The following is a 21,423-nucleotide window of genomic DNA, read 5'->3' on the forward strand; positions in this document are numbered from 1 at the left end:
CAAAAAGGTTACCAAATGTTATAGTGAAACGCCAGAGTCAAGCGCTCGTGATTCAGAGTGTGCATGAAACCATTTCATTTGATTCACAAAGAAAATGGAAGAAAGAGGTCACTACAGTACCAATAACTTGAGGGGTACTAATCTAAACTCGTCTTAAACATTCACCAAGCATTCGGTGTGTAAACATTTCTTATCCACTACATGGTTTTCTTTGAGAAGTGCCTTTCTTAGTGACTGTACATCATCTGAATAAAGCGTATATCAGAGGACTGCAATCGTGGATTTTACCTTCAAATAACGCGATTGACTAGTTGCACAGTAGCTCCACATTAATCTATAGCTCCCATCATTCGTTACTGTTACTGATCCGCCTACTTGCCGTTGTTGTTGTACGAGGCACCGACCTCGATGAGTGCGGAGGTGAGTGTTGTCAAACATTTCCCCAAGCACAATATTTCTGTTTACACTGTGGCAGCTGAGATGTTTGTGTTTACAGCGCCTCGCTTACGATTAGCTGCCTGCTCGATTGCTGTAAGCCATGAAGCCGGAAGCCTGAAACTGCAGTTGTGTTAAAGTTGGGAACTCTCCGAGTAGTCGCCACGGTTCCTCACAGCTGCTGCCTATGAGTGTCGAGATGGTAGCTAACAGAAGTTCCAAAAATGCATAGTTTCTGAGTAATGAACATTTTGTTCATGGGAGAGGCTGAGCAACGTTTGTGTATCTGAGCACAGTCGTAACTCCAGCGCTCGGTCAGCAATGTATTTTAACGTACATTTTTTTTTACCACATCACCTTAGGTGCACATCAGTCAGTGTGTCACGTGGTCTATATTCAGTTGTTTGGTTCTGCAGTTACAAGCTAACGGTCCATCTGTGGCGTCCGGGCTGAACGAGCAGGTCCAACGTTTACTTATTGGGATGCCAGAGAAATTGTGTCTCTAAGATACTGGAAAAATCGGCCGAACATCTTAACGGATGTAGAAATATTGTCTCGGACTCGCAGACTACTTCTATCTACTTCTATACGCTGAACGATAGCAGAGATCATTTTCGCAACATCATTTCTGAGTAGCCGGCTTCCATTAATTCGATGTGTTGGACAATGTACTGAACCATACGTACGCTGCAAACAGCGCAATAGCAGTAAACACGAAAGTGAAGTTATTGGTGTAATTATTAAGACGCCGTAATAAATACTCAGAGTTGCGAGTAATTTACAGTGCAAAAAATACACAACTGAAACTACAATACTGCTCGAACAACGGTCCATGCGAGGTAGCACGGTGGTTTGCACACTGGACTCGCTTCGGGGAGGATGACGGTCCAAGCCAACATCCGACCATCCCGATTTAGGTTTCCCATGATTTCCCTAAATCGCTTCAGGCAAATGCCTTTGAAAGAGCACGGCCAACTTGCTTTCCTATCCTTCCCTAATCCTGTGGGATTGAAGACCTCGCTGTTTGGTCTCCTCCCCCTAAATCAAGCAACCAACCAATCCAACGACGCAACAGACTCCGGACCACCTAACACCCAAATTAACGTGAACCTAGGGTACTCTGATGAATGGTAGTCAGTCATGATGGGAGTGCTCCAGTTGGAACGAGGGAGGCGGTAGGTGAGTGAAGAGAAAAGGCACAGCAGATCATTTTCTATACAAGGTTCGGAGAATAATTTCGGTCTATGAAGGTCTCATCAGACCATGCTCTAATGTGGCGGGTTACTGTGTCCCCGTTGAGAGAATGTGTGCTCTCGTAGACCAACACCTTCAGCCTACAACCCTTAACCTACCTACCTATATAAAAGACATGAAACATTTTTTCCACCAACTCTCCACCGTTCCTGTTCCTCTTCCACAAGGCGCCCTGCTCATCACTATTAATGGAAGGAGGACTCCCCTCGTGACTCAGTACTACCCATGACCAAAGCATCTGAACCACATTCTCCGCCAGAGTTTCGACTACCTCTCGTCGTGCCCTGAAGTGAGAAATATTTTACCCACTTCCCTTCCCACCCCTCTCCCAATGATATTCCGCCGCCCACCGAACCTACACAATACCTTTTGAGAGTGGAAACATGTTCCAATTAGGCTGTATTCATTTTATTTTCCGTAGGGTTGGCCAATTTCAGCTGTGAGTCATTTTAAAGCACATATCTTAAGCTTCCAGCTTCATTTCACATTCTAATTTATCGAAATATCCACGAACATCTCTATTCCACAACTGCTCCCAACCCCTTGACTCATGGCTCATATCCGTGCAGTAGACCCAGATGCAAGACCTGTCCCATACATCCTACCACCACCACCTTCTTCACCCGTGCCATAGGCATTACCTATCCTACCTAATACAGCGCTAGCTATTAAAGTACTTATGGGATCTAAGCTGCAACCACTGTGCTGCCTTCTGCATGGGCAAGACAACCAACAAACTGTCTTTCTGCACGGAGGACCATCAATAAACTCTGGCCAAGAGACGGCAGGACCACCAAGCTGCTGAATACGCTATCCAATACAACGTGTTTCACAGCCTACACCATCTGAATCCCTCCTACCAACACTAACTTTTCTAAATTGCGCAAGTGGAAATTTTTCCTGCAGTATATCCTACGTTCCCATAAACCCCTTGGCCTCAACTTTCGCTAAGACCTTTTTTAATCGCTCTATCCGTTTTGTAACTTTTAATATTGGCCTTAGTGAATATAAAAGGCAAAAGAGAGAAATGGTGATTATAATGATGAGGTGAACGACGGAAATCGGCGAAGCGCATGTTGTTGGCCTATCTTTAACACGATGATACGTGACTATGGGAAGATGATTAATCAGTTTTACGTGTAAGAACCAACTTTACAAGATAATGACGCTCTTAAAACGGCATCGGACTTCGTTATGATGCAGCTGAATGAAAATAGGTTCGTTTTCTGGAAAGTGCTGTGAGCTCTAAAGACTGTGTCAATGGCGACCGATCCATTGCATCATCGTATTAAGACTACCAATAACAAATAGGAGCCGAAAAAGATAAAAATTATCAGATGAGGACAAGGAATAATTAAATCACACAAATGAATTGAGTAAGTATTCATATATGTTTGATTCAGATTATTTAAAATAAGATCATAAGACACAACATTTATTCTATCCATTCACTAAGACAACTATGGCGGAAGAGAGTGCAAGCACTAGCATTTGTCCTGAAAAAAAAGAAAAAATATTCGGAGCGAAACAAAATCCTAAGACATATCTCTGAGATTGGGAAGCTGTGATGATAATAATAGATTGTGGGATTACACTGTCCTTCACTCCCCTATCCGCTCCCGTGTTCCCATAGAGCACTACCCAGCCTTATGGTCCACCAAAACGCCTACAAGTATCTAACACTTTCCCCCTCTGTTTGCCTCCTTTTCCGCTCCCCTTCAACCCTCCTGGCTGCACTAGCTGGCCTACCCTATCCCCACCATAGCCCTGCAGGCTCCCACAAGCAGCACTACAAACTCCACCCCCCCCCCCCCACACCTCCCCTGCTATCCCTCCCCATCCCCACCCCTGCCTCTTCCTTATCCCCACCATCCACGGATTGCCTCTCCCCTCTTGTGCAGTGCTCACAGTCTAGCTTCAGTAGCCAGAGACGGTGGTCATGTGAGTTGTGCTTGCGTGAATGTTTGTGTGTTTCCTACTTTAGAAGAAGGCCTACTGGGCTAAAGCTCAAATGTGTAACAGACTTTTTGTTGTGTCTTTCTGCAACCCAACATCTCCTCTGTATAGTGAGTAGCAAACTATCCTTTTCATAATATTGATGTCATATTAATTCTTTCAAAGTAAAATATAACTTTCGCCATAGATATGATTTTCCGACGTAAACAAGGATGTCAGACGGGAACATGGAGAATAATGCGTTGTTTTGCTGCAAAATACAAGTAAAAAAAGTGTTCGTGCCACGATTACAAACGCGGAAATCGGAACAACAAGAATCAGAGTAGAAAGTGAGTATTTCGCGAAGTATAGAAGCTAAACAAATGTGTTAATTTTCGCAGGCCAACTGCAGAATTCAAAGTGCTGTCGACGTTAATCGCTGTACAGCTGAAGACTGAGTACGTATCATGCACATTAAAGATAAATAAAACGCCGAAACGCGAATTGGCATACGAAAACTGCATAAAAAAATGTATAGTTGCTTTATTTCTTAAAATAATACGTTACAATGTGTCATCTGCATTCTTTGCAGAATGCCCTTACGGAGCAACGAAAATAGTGTTGACGAGTGGTACGATATAATTGACAACTAGTGACAGGTCTTTGAGACTGAAACTTGTTACTTCACTTTATAAGACCTCTGAGACACAGAGGAATGTAGAGTCTTACGCAACGACACCCTCCTTGAGATGATCTCTTAGCAGTAACCTCGTCACGGACCGCTTGCGTCATTTCCTGTTCCAACGTGCCCGCCCAAACACGACGAGGAAGGAAGAGCTCCTCCGCCGGTACGCGACTTGAATAACAGCGGAGGAACCGCCGGCGCCCAGTCACGTGCTCCGCGGGTAGTGTGTGTGCCCCTGAAACCGAACCAGCCTCCGCGTAAGAACAAATAAACGAAAACTGTACGAAGAGAAAAAGAATGAAATTATTCTGCAATACTTCAGCGTAATGTCAAGAAAATGTGGTAGATAATTGCGGAAATGCAGAATTACGAAGTACCGGTGAGCATTTCACTGTCCGGTCATGTCAGTACACAGTCGGAGTGAGCACGAAAGTCAACAACAAATTTTCGTACGTTGTTCAGAAATATTTTCTGAGTACGTTGGTAGAAGGGACTTACTAGAGAGTAATTGTATTTAGTTTGACTTCTCACCCAAAATTAACGCTGTATCTGTATTGCACTGAAATTTATTTGTTTATCATATGGCTGTCTGATACATTGAAAATAATACGTAGAGTGTAGAATATAGTATTCATAGTATAAAATATCACAAATAGCGTGTTGCGTATTTGAGTAATTTTTCGTCTATGGAGCATCGTATGATCGTGTGGGCCATTCTTCTGTTATATGTCTTATGGTCTTATGCAAGCATCACAAAATTGGGGTGGCTGATAACCTCATTTATGCAAAAAACACGTGCAACTGACGTGGTGGGTTCTAATTCTGTTTACCATTGACCATGCTTTGCGTCACACGCCAAATTCCGGTGGTTTTTGTGTGATACACATTACATTACGATTTTATTCTCCAGCTCATTCTTGAGTCTACCCATTAGTAAGGCTAAACTCTTTTCCCACAGCGCCCCTTCCTGTTATTGGTTGTGGTTGTATCATCGACATCTTGATGAATTGGTAGATTTCTTACTATCTGTGATATTTCCGTACTTCGATCGAGAGAGCATTTATGTGATGTAGTTGAGGTGGTGGGATGTGGCTCAGCACTGGCATTCACTCCGGCATGTTGCTTTGATAATACTATCGATCATTTTTACATGGACTGTTCACCCAAAATTAGGCACAATATTCTGCGGTTCAGAAGAAAAGACCCAAAGCAAAACAACTTAGGGTGGATACCGACGCTCCCCACGTTGTACCACATAGCTTTTGAAAGATGTTTATTGTTTTCAATTCTTCGGCTATTTCTATTAGATGCTCTCTGAAACATAGGGCTTTTCATTTGCACTGAAAAAATGTGGTTAACAAGGAAAATGTCGATGGGATTCGCTGTGTGTCTTTTTCGAGAACTAAGGTGTCCACTAACTCACGGTGCTTGCTGTTCACAATAACCACCGCTTTACTCTTCACCTGCAAGCATGTATTCAGTACTTCTCAGTTCCATTTTTTCGACAGCGTCAGATGCACGTTACCAGTGATACACAGCAGTGCGATTAGGTTTTCTATGAAGAGACTGTCGTATGCAACTCTTATATCGGTCCAGTGAATGTCAGGATGAGCAGTGCTGTGATGTCCTGGTGACCTGCTCCCACAAGGACGGCAGCCACATCAAAGCCATTTTGTATCCACAACATTTGCAACTCTTCATTGGTGAACCAATCTATACTGCTGTGTATCACTGTTAACGTACAACTAACACTGCCGGAGCAATAATCTGAGACAGAAGCGGGCAGTACTGAACGCGAGTTTGAGTGTGCAGAGTAAAGTGGGCATTACTGTTGTCAACAGCAAGCATCGTGACTGAATGGAACACGTTTGTTACATAACAAGACGCACAGTGTATACCTTGACACTGGCATTGTTGTGTAGATTTCAGTGTAGTACAGGTAGAAAGACAAATGGTGGTAAGAAATCAAACGACATAAGAGTCCCCAGAGATTATGGATCCCTCATACTAAGAAACCCATAAAATATCGCTGAACAACCTCCGAACTTTTGTCGATGGTGTCTGGTTTCATCCCATATATCTGGCCTCCAAAAGGCATATCCAGAATGTAGAAGATGTGGATTATTCAAATGTTACGAAGGGCCGGCCAGAGTGGCCGAGCGGTTCTAGGCGCTACAGTCTGGAACCGGGCGACCGCTACGGTCGCAGGTTCGAATCCTGCCTCGGGTATGGATGAGTGTGATGTCCTTAGGTTAGTTAGGTTTAAGTAGTTCTAAGTTCTAGGGGACTGATGCCCTCAGAAGTGACGCGTCCCATAGTGCTCAGAGCCATTTGAACCATTTTTTTCTTACAAAGGATCCAGCGCGTTTCCTGTTTGCCTCTGGAGCCTGCTGAACAATATGTAGAACGAAGCTTAGCGATAATTGTTACGTATCTGATTGACCTACACACCTGGCCTACACAGTATAAGGAGGGGTGCTGACTATTGGTTCAGGGATTGAAAATGGCGAAAGTAAGGGAAATAAATTATCAGCTAATCACCGACAAGAAAGAACTGAAACGATGCGTGTCGGGAAATCTCCACCATCCCCTTGCGCCTCTGAGCCATTCGATGTTGATGTGTTTGAGGCGTCTTGTCACGTATTGCGCAGTCCCTCCAACCGGAGGTTCGAGTGCTCCCCGGGCATGGGTGTGTATCGTTGTTCTTAGCATAAGTGAATTTAAGTTATGTTAAGTAGCGTGTAAGTCTAGGCACCGATGACCTCAGCAGTTTGGTTCCTTAAGAATTCACGCACATTTGAACATTTGATGTTGATATGTCGGAAAAGAAACGACCGATAAGTGTATAATTTCTCTAATTTTTACCGTCAAGGTTATTTCGTAACATTTCTATGAGACGAACTAATGTTATGGACGACTTTTGCGTGACATGAGTTCTCAAAATTTTCCATCTAAACTCCTAAATATGTGAACAAAAGCGTTCCCGTCGTGCAGTTTGCGTGAGCCAATCGCAAGATCTTCCGGTACGAAAATCCGCGCAGATAATGCTCCCACACCCACCAGAGTGACTCTTCGAGCCAGCTTTCAAATTTCAGTTGTAATTCCCAGGCCTCTGCCGCAAAGCTGCAAGAAGAAAATCCATCTGAAGTTACCCAGATGCGTGCATTTGTAACTTGACACACACTCAATCAATCCAACAATCATCCATGTTTACGACAGGTCAGCTGGTTACTGGTACGTGATGTGTTGAATAGCAAATTAGGAGAGGCGTTCGACGATTAATGGAACACATTTTTTTTTCTCTGAAAGCAGGTTGTAACCTCCCAACAGTTTATTTCCGTAACCTCGGAATAAAAAGGTGACTAACCTCGCAATAAAAATGTGACTCAGATATAACCTTTCAATAATTAACTGACTGTGAATCTAAACTGGTAAATCTTAACGTCAGCAATGCTGCTTCATGGCCCTGAAAAGTCATTCTGAATAAACTGAAAATTCTTACCTTAATTAAGTCACCGGATAACGCGTATATATCTGCTCCTATAAGAAATTTTCCTGCCACAGCTCATTGCAATGCAGGCCACTAGATTTTGTTACGTACGAAAAACAACGAATTTTATTTACGATAATTGGCATGACTATGGATAGGAGAAATTAGTAAAAAAAACTTTAAATTCAGATGAATGACTGTCAAAAGTTATCTTTATAAGAAAGATTATTGTTGAAAAATTATTGAGAATTATTTACACGTGACTTTGATATAACAATAGTAAAAAATGAGTTGTTGCAAATTACATATGTGTGAGGCAATAAATAATAATAATTTTTGCTTTTGCCTTATGCTACATCGCTCAGGCACCACCATCGTTCTTCACGGCTGGCCTTGGTACTTCCATACAGGACACAAGTGCTCTCTGTGAGCCATACAACTAGACCACTGCTCTCTAAGAGCGACCTGACCCAACAGCCCGACTGCGAGCTACTACTCCTACTGCTGCCGACACTGCTCTCTGGTCTGCGATTCTATTATAGCTTACATCTTACAGGCAGCGCATGAGCTGTCCATCGAAGTTACATCTGCTCGAGTGCGCTAGCAATAAATTCCTTAGTCATGGACCTCTTACAAGGTTGGTTTTATTCAGGATTCAAATACACTACATTATTCCCCATCTTTTGGCTGCAAATGCTTGTCTTTCAACATTGACCTCAACGGCCTTGCGCCACTTTACTGGGAGGGCTGGTACGCCGGCGTGGTACTGCTCTATTGTTCTACGTCGGAGTCAACGACTAGCAGCATCAAATACCTCCCCAACACTTGCGTGATGCTTCCCGTGGAGTGCATCCTTCATTGGGCCAAACAGATGAAAGACGGAACGTGCGAGATCTGGGCTGTACGTTGGTTGAGGAAGAACATTCCAATGAAGTTTTTCGTGCTCCTCTCGGCTGTGCAGAACTGTGCAGAACTGTGCGTTCCAAGCAGAGAGCTGTCATTGAGTTTGGCGCAAAACCACAGCAGCGCAGATATTTATAGGCGCTTGCGGAGGGTCTACGGAGAACTGTCAGAGAACAAAAGCACTGTGAGTCGTTGGGCGAAACGTCTGTCATAATCGCAACAAGGTCGCCAAACCTGTCTCAATTCCCGCGTGATGACAGACGTTTCGCCCAACGAGTCACCTTGCTTTTGTTCACTGACAGGTCTCCGTAGACACTCTGCAAGCGCCTATCGATGTCTGCGCTGTCCTAGTTTTCCGCCAAAAGAAACTCAATGACAGCTCTCTGCTTGGAACGCACCTCCGTTCAGATGCCATTTTGAAGGCTACGTACAACGACGTCAGCTATCAGAGCTTCATGAAACTATAGGCGCTGAAGCGGAAATATTCCACGATACTCGCAAAAATTCCGAATTTTTTGAATCGAAATTGGTCGAGAAAAGAATGTGTTGTATTACTTATTGAACTCTCCTCGTAGTACAAATAATAAAATACGCCCTGTTTCGACTCCCTATGTGATCTCCCTCACAGGCATGTAAAAATGTGAGAAAACCCAGACAGAGAAAAGCTACTCCACCGACTTAATAAAAAAGAAAAAACACGACATTCTAAAACCTCCAAATTATAGGATAGGTGGATTGACTGCCGTTTTTCAGTTATCCCAGTTACCTATATATCTGGAAAAGTACTCTCACATCAGTGAAAAAGCCTATAATAAGGAGTTACGGAAACGTACAGTACAAAACACAGAGTAGTGCAACAACCCTCTGACGCATTCAAAGGTACTGCAATGTGTTGTTGTCGCTGCGGTAACAGCTCCATACGTCATCGTGCCACTTTTCCATTCCATTCATTGAACCCTTACACTTGGTGAACAAAGGCCAACCCTTCATCAGCAAACCTATTCACTCTCGTTTGTCATCACTGTTAAAATACAACTAATTCTGCCGGCCAAACAAAGCTGAGACAGAACCGATTACAGGAAACAAACTTGAGGACGAATGGTGAAGTGGGCATTCCTGTTGGCACAAACAAGTAGCGTAAGTGCACTAAGCAAGTCTGTTTCCAAGAGACACAGTTCTTACCGTCGGCATTTCCATTCTTGTACAGCACAGAGACAGATATAAATGGGGGTAATAAATCAAATGAAATTCTCTGCTTTCTTGTGAGAAGTCATTGTCCTGCCTAGGTCGTTTTTATTTTGAAATAAATACTCACTTTCATGATTCAACGCTGATAGCAGAAGCTGCGAGTGCATATATACAGAAGACTAGAAGTGCCTTGTAACCGGAATCAGGTTACCCAGATACCAAAACACTGGCAAATATCACTAAACAACCACTGAAAGTTTGTGTTTAAGGTCCATGATCTGTAGCCAGACCGTTGACCTGTAGTAGTGCATTAGGCATGTGTTGTACAAAACACAAGATAACGCCAAACTAATATCTTTTTATCTCGTGTTGTCCCAAGGGAACGACCGCGTACAGCTTTCCAGACATTGTTAATTGTGGGGGAAAGAGCAGTAGTGATCGGTTGCTTCCTCCCGAATGTTAATCAGGGTGCCAGGATTAAGCCTCTTGTTCATTCACAAAACTCGAAATTTATATGAGGTAACGCGTACTGAATTACTTCCCGATGTAGATAAAAGATTACGCAGAACCATTAAAGCAACTCGTAATTTTATAGCGCTTCACGGTAGATTGTGAAGACGTAGATATAAGAGTGAATAAAAATGGCCGACGTCAATACAGTGAAACAAAGAAATTACTTAATGATACTTAACGAGCCGAACGGAAGCAGCGCTCTACCTCGTTTCGGTGATTGGAGGCTTCCCGGATGCTCCTTCCATCTGGGAAATGTTTATCTAGCAAATGAAAAGATGGAAACATTTGGGAAAACGGCTTACTTGTGTCGGTAGAAGTGCATTGACCTTCCAAACATAATGTTCGTTATTGCACTTATTATAAATAACAGACTGGCTACGTACGGCAGACTTGGATACATATGGCAAAAAAGGTTTATGAGACTTGGCGATCATATTATGCACTTTGTTTTATTTATTTCACCTGAAAAGGCTAACACCCGTCAAGAGGAGAGTTTTATTACAATTACTGCAGAATGGGAATAGTGCACACCTCGTTCCTTCGTCCTTTTTAACACCGCGCAGTCGGAGATACTGGTGCTCCACTCAATGGTCCGGATTTCTGATTAAATAATTACATCATGAAATGAGTAAGAATGTAAAGACTAAAACTTGAGAACCTACTGTATTTTCTACCTCGTCTAAAAGTCCCCTGATTATTCGAAATTTTGCGAATGCAGTACACATTTTGATGGTATTTCGTTTCACATGTAAACTCTATTCTTTCAGCAAAATATTTGACGTCACCATAGCTTTTGTCACTGTTAGTGTTGATCGAAGACTCGTTTGATTACTAAAAGCAAATGGGTTATCCACTACTGGCTTGTTGGGCTTATCTAGGTTCACCAGAGGGACGTAGACAGTCGTTTTTATTCGCTGTTCCTGCAGGGACTTCTCAGCCACTGTAACGATCTCAGTGTACATACAGTAACCACTGTACTTCATCGCTGTAGGCAATCTCTACTTCTGAATGGACTGGAACTATCAAAACGAATGGAAATGGAAATGAGCGTTTGGCGTCATTGGCCGGGAGGCCCCTGACGGGGCAGGTCCGACCGCCTTGGTGCAGGTCTTATTACATTCGACGCCACATTGGGCGACCTGCGGGCCGGATGGAGATGAAATGATGATGAAGTCAACACAACACCCAGTCCCTGAGCGGAGAAAATGCCCGACCCAGCCGGGAATCCAACACGGGCCCGTAGGACGGCAATCCGTCACGCGGACCACTCAGCTATCGGGGTGGACTGTCAAAAGGAATGCAACTGAGAATTAGAAACATTTACAGAAAATGTGTGAAATATGTATTATAATTGACGGCAAGAAATTGGAATTGATTATAACGGACAGAGGAGTTTGGCAAGGAAGTGTGTTCTCACCAGTGCTTTTTAATATAGACATCGACAACATAATAAGGAAAGTTAGCCAAGAATCAACAGCAGATTATACGAAAATCATAGCGTATGCAGATGATGTGATGATTTGCGAAAAAAATGAGCAAAAATTGGACAAACAACTAAGCACCTGGCAGTCAATTATTGAAGAACAAGGCATGGAAATAAGCTTAACAAAAAGTGAATTAAGGAAAATGAGCAGCAAAAATGAATATATGAAGGACGTAAGTTGCAAAGGAGAATTTTGTTGAAGAAGTCCTCTCATTGCACTCCTCTTCCGTTCACATCTTGTTCGTGGTCGTTGAATTACTTTCGACCAGATTCTGCCCACTCTAGGGTTCTTGTTGGAAGTCTTTGTGATCCCATTCAGTTGTAGCCAGACAATTTAAGCCTGTTCCTCTCCATAGTTTCCATTAGAGGCTTGATCTCCAGGGCGTTTCCTATTGTTTCATTCTCTAACTTGTCGTTCTTGTCTTACCCGGGATCCCTCTTAGAAATCGCATCTCTGTTGCTTGTATTCTGTTCATATTTTTCTTTCTCCAACATTCAGATACATAGGTCTGATGACGTAATAAGTGATAGACTCTAGGAGAAAAGAGAAGCTTGGAAGAGGCACTGTGAATGACTTGCATAAGCACAAACGTTTCAAGAAGAAGAACCACACGTTGTCATACCTATTAAAAAAAAGCGTTTACTCCAAAAAAGTAAAACAAATCATATGCAGTAACATCACTCAGAGTCTTTGCTATATCCGTTTCTAGAAATGCTAATCCCACGCTGTGGTAGAAGTGTGTGAATATTGGTAGGAAACTTGTAGAAAATGGTTCAAATGGCTCTGAGCACTATGAGACTTAACTTTTGAGGCCATCAGTCCCCTAGAACTTAGAACTACTTAAACCTAAGTAACCTAAGGACTTCACACACATCCATGCTCGAGGCAGGATTCGAACCTGCGACCGTAGCGGTCGCGCGGTTCCAGACTTTAGCGCCTAGAGCCACTAGGCCATCCCGGCCGGCAAACGTGTAGAGGAAGGACTGTTGTGGCCGTAGATATTTACAAATGATTAAAACATCAACGTATTTGTTTCAAGTATTTTCAGCATAGTAAAATCATGCACAACTTGTGGATCACTGGTTATTTCTGTTCCACACTATCTCAGAAATACACTCCTGGAAATTGAAATAAGAACACCGTGAATTCATTGTCCCAGGAAGGGGAAACTTTATTGACACATTCCTGGGGTCAGATACATCACATGATCACACTGACAGAACCACAGGCACATAGACACAGGCAACAGAGCATGCACAATGTCGGCACTAGTACAGTGTATATCCACCTTTCGCAGCAATGCAGGCTGCTATTCTCCCATGGAGACGATCGTACAGATGCTGGATGTAGTCCTGTGGAACGGCTTGCCATGCCATTTCCACCTGGCGCCTCAGTTGGACCAGCGTTCGTGCTGGACGTGCAGACCGCGTGAGACGACGCTTCATCCAGTCCCAAACATGCTCAATGGGGGACAGATCTGGAGATCTTGCTGGCCAGGGTAGTTGACTTACACCTTCTAGAGCACGTTGGGTGGCACGGGATACATGCGGACGTGCATTGTCCTGTTGGAACAGCAAGTTCCCTTGCCGGTCTAGGAATGGTAGAACGATGGGTTCGATGACGGTTTGGATGTACCGTGCACTATTCAGTGTCCCCTCGACGATCACCAGTGGTGTACGGCCAGTGTAGGAGATCGCTCCCCACACCATGATGCCGGGTGTTGGCCCTGTGTGCCTCGGTCGTATGCAGTCCTGATTGTGGCGCTCACCTGCACGGCGCCAAACACGCATACGACCATCATTGGCACCAAGGCAGAAGCGACTCTCATCGCTGAAGACGACACGTCTCCATTCGTCCCTCCATTCACGCCTGTCGCGACACCACTGGAGGCGGGCGGCACGATGTTGGGGCGTGAGCGGAAGACGGCCTAACGGTGTGCGGGACCGTAGCCCAGCTTCATGGAGACGGTTGCGAATGGTCCTCGCCGATACCCCAGGAGCAACAGTGTCCCTGATTTGCTGATAAGTGGCGGTGCGGTCCCCTGCGGCACTGCGTAGGATCCTACGGTCTTGGCGAGCATCCGTGCGTCGCTGCGGTCCGGTCCCAGGTCGACGGGCACGTGCACCTGCCGCCGACCACTGGCGACAACATCGATGTACTGTGGAGACCTCACGCCCCACGTGTTGAGCAATTCGGCGGTACGTCCACCCGGCCTCCCGCATGCCCACTATACGCCCTCGCTCAAAGTCCGTCAACTGCACATACGGTTCACGTCCACGCTGTCGCGGCATGCTACCAGTGTTAAAGACTGCGATGGAGCTCCGTATGCCACGGCAAACTGGCTGACACTGACGGCGGCGGTGCACAAATGCTGCGCAGCTAGCGCCATTCGACGGCCAACACCGCGGTTCCTGGTGTGTCCGCTGTGCCGTGCGTGTGATCATTGCTTGTACAGCCCTCTCGCAGTGTCCGGAGCAAGTATGGTGGGTCTGACACACCGGTGTCAATGTGTTCTTTTTTCCATTTCCAGGAGTGTAGTTGCGTAGGACCGTCGAATACTAATAACGTCGTACATTGTCGGTAGTTTGCACACTTGGAGCCTCCCCACTTCTGGCTGCGGAACTCGGTGTGCACCTCTTCAAAAAGACGCGTGGATGCATACATTTGCACGCCGTGAGTAGAAGCGAAGACGGCGTACTCTGGCGGCGTGTGTAGCGCCGTCCGTAAGGGTACGTCGAGCCGCGTACACAGCGTGGAGGCGCCTGCTGGACGCCTTCTAAAACGGCAATGACAGATTGAGTCTTAGAGTAATTCCATGATGCGTGCTCGTGGGCCTCATTTTTTAAATCATTTCTCGCAAAAGGCAGGTTAGAGACCTGATCTGGAAAATCTCACTGACGGAAAAAGAGGGCAACACCGAGAAAGAGTTATGCGACGGTAATGAAAGTTAGTAGGCGTATTTCTACATCTGAAAGATGATGTCTTCTCAGATTTTTCGCCAGTCGCATAACAGTGGCGCCAGTAGCTCCGCTGTGAGGGTGTAAATCAGGATTGCTTTAAGTACACACTGTGAGCATTAGTTTCCTTTGAGATTGGACGTGGTGAGTTGATGTTGGCCAGGAATGCCTAAATGGTGACACAAACGCCATTACCAGAGTTTGAGCGAAGTCGTGTAATAGGGATACTAGAAGCTGGTTTTCTTTCTGTGATACCGCAGAGACTTGGCTGGAATATAGCCACTGTTGGCAGCGGTGATCACGGGAACGTAGGGTCGCAAGAAGACCGGGTTCTGGTCTGCATATTGCTCTGATGCATCGTATTGCGTTTGCAGCAGCAGTTTTAGAGCATTTGGTACCATAGTAACACCACAAAATAGCCTGCCCGGCCAGCCGCGCGGTCTAACGCGCTGCTTCCCGAGCGGGAAGGCGTGCCGGGTCCCCGACACGAATTCGCCCGGCGGATTAGTGTCGAGGTTCGGTGTGTTGGCCAGCCTGTGGATGGTTTTTAAGGCAGTTTTCCATCTGCCCCGGTGAATGTGGGCTGGTTCTCCTTATTCCGCCTCAGTTACGCTACGCCGGCTATTGCTGCGCCTACACTCTCTGCACATGGGCGTACATCATAATTACTCTACCAAGCAAACATTTGGGGTTACAGGCGTCTGGTGGTATGAGACGTTCTCCCGGGGGGGGCGGGGGGGGGGGGTCCCCTGGGGGCCGAACCGCACAAGAACCGTGGGTTCGGTGTGGGGCGGCGGCGGGGAGAGCGGACTCGTGTGGTCTGTTGTGGGGTTGCGAACCACTGAGGGATACGGCAGGACGAAGCCTCTCCGTCGTTTCTGGGTCCCCCGTTCAGTACACACACACGCAATACAATACACACAACACCACAAAACTTTTACGTCGGAGAGCTCTAGACAAGACACCCTCTAGCGTGCATTCCACTGACCACAAATCACCGCCATTTACGATTTCACTGGTGTCAAGCGAGAGCTCAATGGAGGGCAGGGTGGACGTATATTCTGTTTTCAAATGATAGCTGGTTCTGGGTCGGTGCCAGTTATGGCATTGTGTTGGTTAGAAGGAGGACAGTTGAGAGCCTGCACCCAACTTGTCTCCATGGTAGACACTCTGGACCTACACCTGTAGTTATGGCCTGGGTTGCGATTTCGTATGACTCTTGTGGTTATCTCAGCAGCCTGGGTGCAAATTTGTACGTTAGTCTGCTGATTCGACCTGTTGTGCTGCCAGTCAGGAACAGCATTCTAGGCGGTGTTTTCCAATAGGATAACGCTCGCCCATGTACCATTGTTGCAACCCACTCAGCTCTACAGAGTGTCGACATGTTGCCTTGGCCTGCTCGATCACCATATCCATCTCCAATCGTGCACATATGGGACATCATCTGACAACATCAGCGTCATCCACGACCATTAATCTTTGATCTTGCAGTTTAATCACTTAATTACATTACATAGATAAATGTAGTCCAGAAATTTTATTACTCTGCATTAACTGTTTTTGTGTTTCGAATTTTTTTTTGTCACTGTATTTCTGTTTGTCGCCTATAGTAAATATAGAGAATAATCATCTACCTTTGCACATTGTCCTTAAGGGCCCTCTGATGACCATCTTAGGGGAAATGGAAATTTACAATCACGTGAAATGGGGAGGGGATGAGTTACTCAACAATCAAACAGAGCATAGGGAACAGCATTTCCTAGAACTGTTGAGAAGGTAAATATAAGGTTGCATCGTTAGTTTGGTTACTAGCTACACTTCCGATCCTTAATTTTGTGATCGTTTTTATAACCTCCCCTCCTCTCCCCATGTTTTAACTCTTGAGGCTGCTGGCATAGCTTTATGGGCTCCTCGTTTCACTATGTCTTTACTTGACACCTCAATTTCATCGTCTCGTTTCGCCCCCTCCCTCACCCCGCCTCCCCCTCCCCCCCGAAATAACCTATACAATATATGAAAGTAGAATCTGTTCCTGAAAGAACAGATACCATTGATAACTGTGCAGCTTCTCGAGAATGAAATGATAATTAAACAGGAGATACCGGGTTCCAGTCCCGGTCGGGGCACACGTTTTCAACATGTCCCTAATGATGTGTATCAACGCCTCTTTGCAGCTAGAGTGTCGATTTAATTATTAAACCTATACAATAATATTGTATTCCAATTTGTGATATTTGGCCTAATGTACCACACTGATTTGAAACGACTGACGTGAAAATTGATTTAAAGATGATAGTGGTCCTGACATCATGAAGTTTTAAGTGCACCTGACTGACCTGACTGACTCTCTTTTAAGGTAACTACGGACGTAAATAGATATAATCACTTATAAACATATAGCACTACCAGGATAACATTCGGTTGTATGAATTAGCGTTGTGGCCTTCTGCTATAAACAAAGCCCGTTGATTCAATTCCTCACAACTGCGCGGTAACATAGGGGCAGTGGTTATCACGCCCGTGGCCTGTTGATGGAGTGCGACTCGGTGTGGAGGAAGCGCGATGCGGCGCGTCGAGAGCCCTCGGGTGCGCACGGACAGCTTGGTTGAACAGGAGCCTGCAAACGCGGCCAGGCATCTTCAGTGGACAGTTTCAGGCTAACACTTAACCACGCTACTCTGCTATTCACCCCGGATGCTGGTTACCTTTTCACCAGAAATAATTTCTGGTTTTCAATGTGTAATGGTATTATTATGACGATACTTACTTGATAAAATACTTCATTTCATATCGATATATTATAGTGTTATAAACCGTCTACAAATTATGAATGTAAACATGGCTACAAATATCTGATATTATTCTTTGTTTTATTGCGTGATTTCGTAACTTTATATTTATCATTCTTCGTTTTTTTTTTTTTTTTTTTTTTTTTGACTAAATGACTCTTCTTTGCAGAAGGAAAACAAATTCTGTTCGTAGGGGGTTCAAATGGCTCTGAGCACTATGGGACTTAACATCTATGGTCATCAGTCCCCTAGAACTTAGAACTACTTAAACCTAACTAACCTAAGGACATCACACAACACCCAGCCATCACGAGGCAGAGAAAATCCCTGACCCCGCCGGGAATCGAACCCGGGAACCCGGGTGTGGGTGTTCGTAGGGGGCATTCTTATTACTGCTGGCTACAGTCTGCGTCTGTCTATAACCTAGCAGTGAAATTTTTAAATTTATTACGCACCTGCTTGGCGTCAGAGCGAGCCGACTGCGTGCCACAGGTAAGGGGCTTCCTACAGGCTATACTTTAATGTGGCTCTTAATGCCATTCATCTGCTATTATAGAGAAAAACACATGGTGATTCTAGAATGAAGAACAGATTTCATTTGTTTATTACAGACAAACTACAAAAATCAGAAAATTCGCATGTCAGTGGTTAGAGAGGGAGATTCAAAGTATTAACACATCTACGCTGTTGTTTGCTTGTATCAACATGGTGACTCCACTAAACAAATCATTTTGTACGTTGGAATTCCCGCGAAGCCAATCCATCGTTCAAGTGAAACGTGCATTCCACTGTCGATTCAGCAAGAAGCCGCCTCTGCACAAGGGGATTTATGACTGGCATAAAAAATTGTTGGAAGTTGGTTGCAAATGGAAAGGGAGGAGCAGTAGTCGGCAACATACTCTTGATGAAAATGTCGAGCTTGTCCGAGATGCATTCACACGAAGCCCTCGGATGTCCAAAAGACTTGCTGGTCAGGAACTTCAACATCCTTAAGGCTCAAACAACGACGCTTGCATATGAAGCCTTACAAGTTGCAGTTACTGCAGCAATTGCATCTCGGCAGCTATAACAGAAGGTAGGAATTTTGCATTTCAGTTCTCAATGAAGTGGCAGAGGACACTCACCTATTCGGACGAATCGACGCGTCACCAATCAGATTAAACAGCCAGAATGTAAGAATTTGGGGAGCACATAATCCTGGAGGCGTCGTCGATTATGAAAGACACTCACCGAAACTGAGTGTATTTTGTGCCGTTTCTGATCTCAAGCTTACGAACCTTTCTCTTCTGCGGAGGAAACTGTGACAGCAATGTCATACCTGGGCATGCTACAAATCTGGTTATTTCCACAACTTCACGAAGAATGCAATGGATCCTTTTTATGCATGACGGTGCCCCGCATTACTTTCACTTTGAGGTGCAGCTGTATCTTAACACCACCATTCCACGACGTTGGATGGGAAGAGATGGACAAGATCAAGTTCATGGTTTTGCCCTCCCAGGTCACCTGACCTCACTCCTTGCGACTTTTTTCTGTGGGGGTTCATAGAAGACAGAGACGTTGTCTCACCTATGGCAGCTACTCTTCAAGATCTGAGAAATCGAATTGTTAAAGGTGGTTATTCCATAAACGGGCACCTGTTGATTCGTGTGTGGAATGAACTGGACTACTGTTTCGATGTTTTCGAGCGTCGCATACTGCACATGTTGAGTGTATACTATAGAATCTGTGTGAACATACACTGCTGGCCATTAAAATTGCTACACCAAGAAGAAATGCAGATGATAAACGGGTATTCATTGGACAAATATCTTATACTAGAACTGACATGTGATTACATTTTCACGCAATTTGGGTGCATAGATCCTGAGAAATCAGTACCCAGAACAACCACCTCTGCCCGTAATAACGGCCTTGATACGCCTGGACATTGAGTCAGACAGAGCTTGGATGGCGTGTACAGGTACAGCTGCCCATGCAGCTTCAACACGATACCATAGTTCATCAAGAGTAGCTGCTCGGCCACCATTGACCAGACGTTTTCAGTTGGTGAGAGATCTGGAGAATTTGGTGGCCAGGGCAGCAGTCGAACATTTTCTGTATCTAGAAAGGCCCGTACAGGACCTGCAACATGACGTCGTGCATTATCCTGCTGAAATTTAGGGTTTCGCAGGGATCGAATGAAGGGTAGAGCCACGGGTCGTAACACATCTGAAATGTAACGTCCACTGTTCAAAGCGCCGTCAATGCGAACAAGAGGTGACCGAGACGTGTAACCAATGGCACCCCATACCGCCACGCCTGGTGATAGGCCAGTATGGCGATGACGAATACACGCTTCCAATGTGCGTTCACCGCGATGTCGCCAAACACGGATGCGACTATCATGATGCTGTAAACAGAACCTGGATTCATCCGAAAAAATGACGTTTTGCCATCCGTGCACTCAGGTTCGTCGTTGAATACACCATCGCGGGCGCTCCTGACTGTGATGCAGCGTCAAGGGTAACCGCAGCCACGGTCTCCGATCTAACATCATCGAACTGTTCGTGCAGATCGTTGTTGTCTTGCAAATGTCCCCATCTGTTAACTCAGGGATCGAGAGGTGGCTGCACGATCCGTTACGGCCATGCGAATAAGATGCCTGTCATTTCGACTGCTAGTGATACGAGGCAGTTGGGCTCTAGCACGGCGTTCCGTATTACCCTCGTGAACTCACCGATTCCATACTCTGCTAACAGTCATTGGATCTCGACCAACGCGAGCAGCAATGTCGCGATGCGATAACCCGTAATCGCGATAGTCTACAATCCGATCTTTATCAAAGTTGGAAACGTGATGGTAGGCATTTCTCCTCCTTACACGAGGCATCACAACACCTTTTCACCAGCCAACGCCGGTCAACTGCTGTTTGTGTATGAGAAATCGGTTGGAAACTTTCCTCATGTCAGCACGTTGTAGGTGTCTCCACCTGTGCTAACATTGTGTGAATGCGCTGAAAAGCTAATCATTTGCATATCACAGCATCTTCTTCCTATTTTCGTGTCTGTAGAACGTCATCTTCGTGGTATAGCAATTTTAATGGCCAGTAGTGTAAATCTTTAAACCTTCCTCTAAATAGTGACATGCGTAATGCATTTCTGCCTTTCGCAGTTTGTAATAAACAAGTGAAATCTGTTATTTTTTTAATCACTCTGTATTATATAAATGTTTCTCACATTATTATTTCAATCACTCAGTGTGATTTTTTTTATGATGGAGTGGCATAGGGATTGGAGTGTGCATCGAAAACGGTAGTGAATAGGCAGTGCAAAGAAAATTGCTGCTACAGAACAAAACAAGCACTTTTTTGTAGTAGATATGAATAAAATCTTCATCATATTCGAGCTGCGCCATTTCCGACATACTGAAAAAAATGGAAAACATATTGAATTGACAAATCACGAACATTTCTTCACCATACGCCACACAGCATCTGAAGGAGGCCACTAAGGCCCGAAACAAGCTATAATTGAGTCATATTAAGTGATTTTGTCGAATATAAACAATATGTCACTCTCCGTGTCTTTAAAAGGAATGTTATGTTGGTTTTTTTTTTCTTCGGGCTCCATCTATTATCTTCCAGAAACACCTTTAACACCCATGTTAAGAACACGCGAAGGACTTTGTAAGTCGCAGCAGAGATTTTTCTCACTAGTTGGAAAAATTTTACCCGATGCTACCCGTACTCTTTGTGCTTTGCATGTAGGTCACGGATCGGCACGAAGCTGTTGTAACAAGCGATATAGAG

At 44.9% G+C, this 21,423-nt stretch overlaps 1 protein-coding gene across 3 annotated transcripts in view; it reads left to right on the plus strand.

The window, feature by feature from the left end:
* The window catches only part of LOC126412649 (ras association domain-containing protein 10-like), a 1,122,590-nt gene that overhangs the window by 896,457 nt on the left and 204,710 nt on the right, over positions 1–21,423 (plus strand). Inside the window, exon 1 of one of the 3 annotated variants that reach the window (XM_050082345.1) lies at positions 3,617–3,755. The exons of the other annotated variants lie outside the window; for them this stretch is intronic. The gene's annotated coding sequence lies outside the window, so the exon portion shown is untranslated. Of the gene's footprint in view, positions 1–3,616; positions 3,756–21,423 lie in introns of those variants that run through there. 3 annotated transcript variants of the gene reach the window in all.

The sequence above is a fragment of the Schistocerca serialis genome, chromosome 7, assembly GCF_023864345.2.
Source record: "Schistocerca serialis cubense isolate TAMUIC-IGC-003099 chromosome 7, iqSchSeri2.2, whole genome shotgun sequence".
NCBI classification, from domain to species: Eukaryota; Metazoa; Arthropoda; class Insecta; order Orthoptera; family Acrididae; genus Schistocerca; species Schistocerca serialis.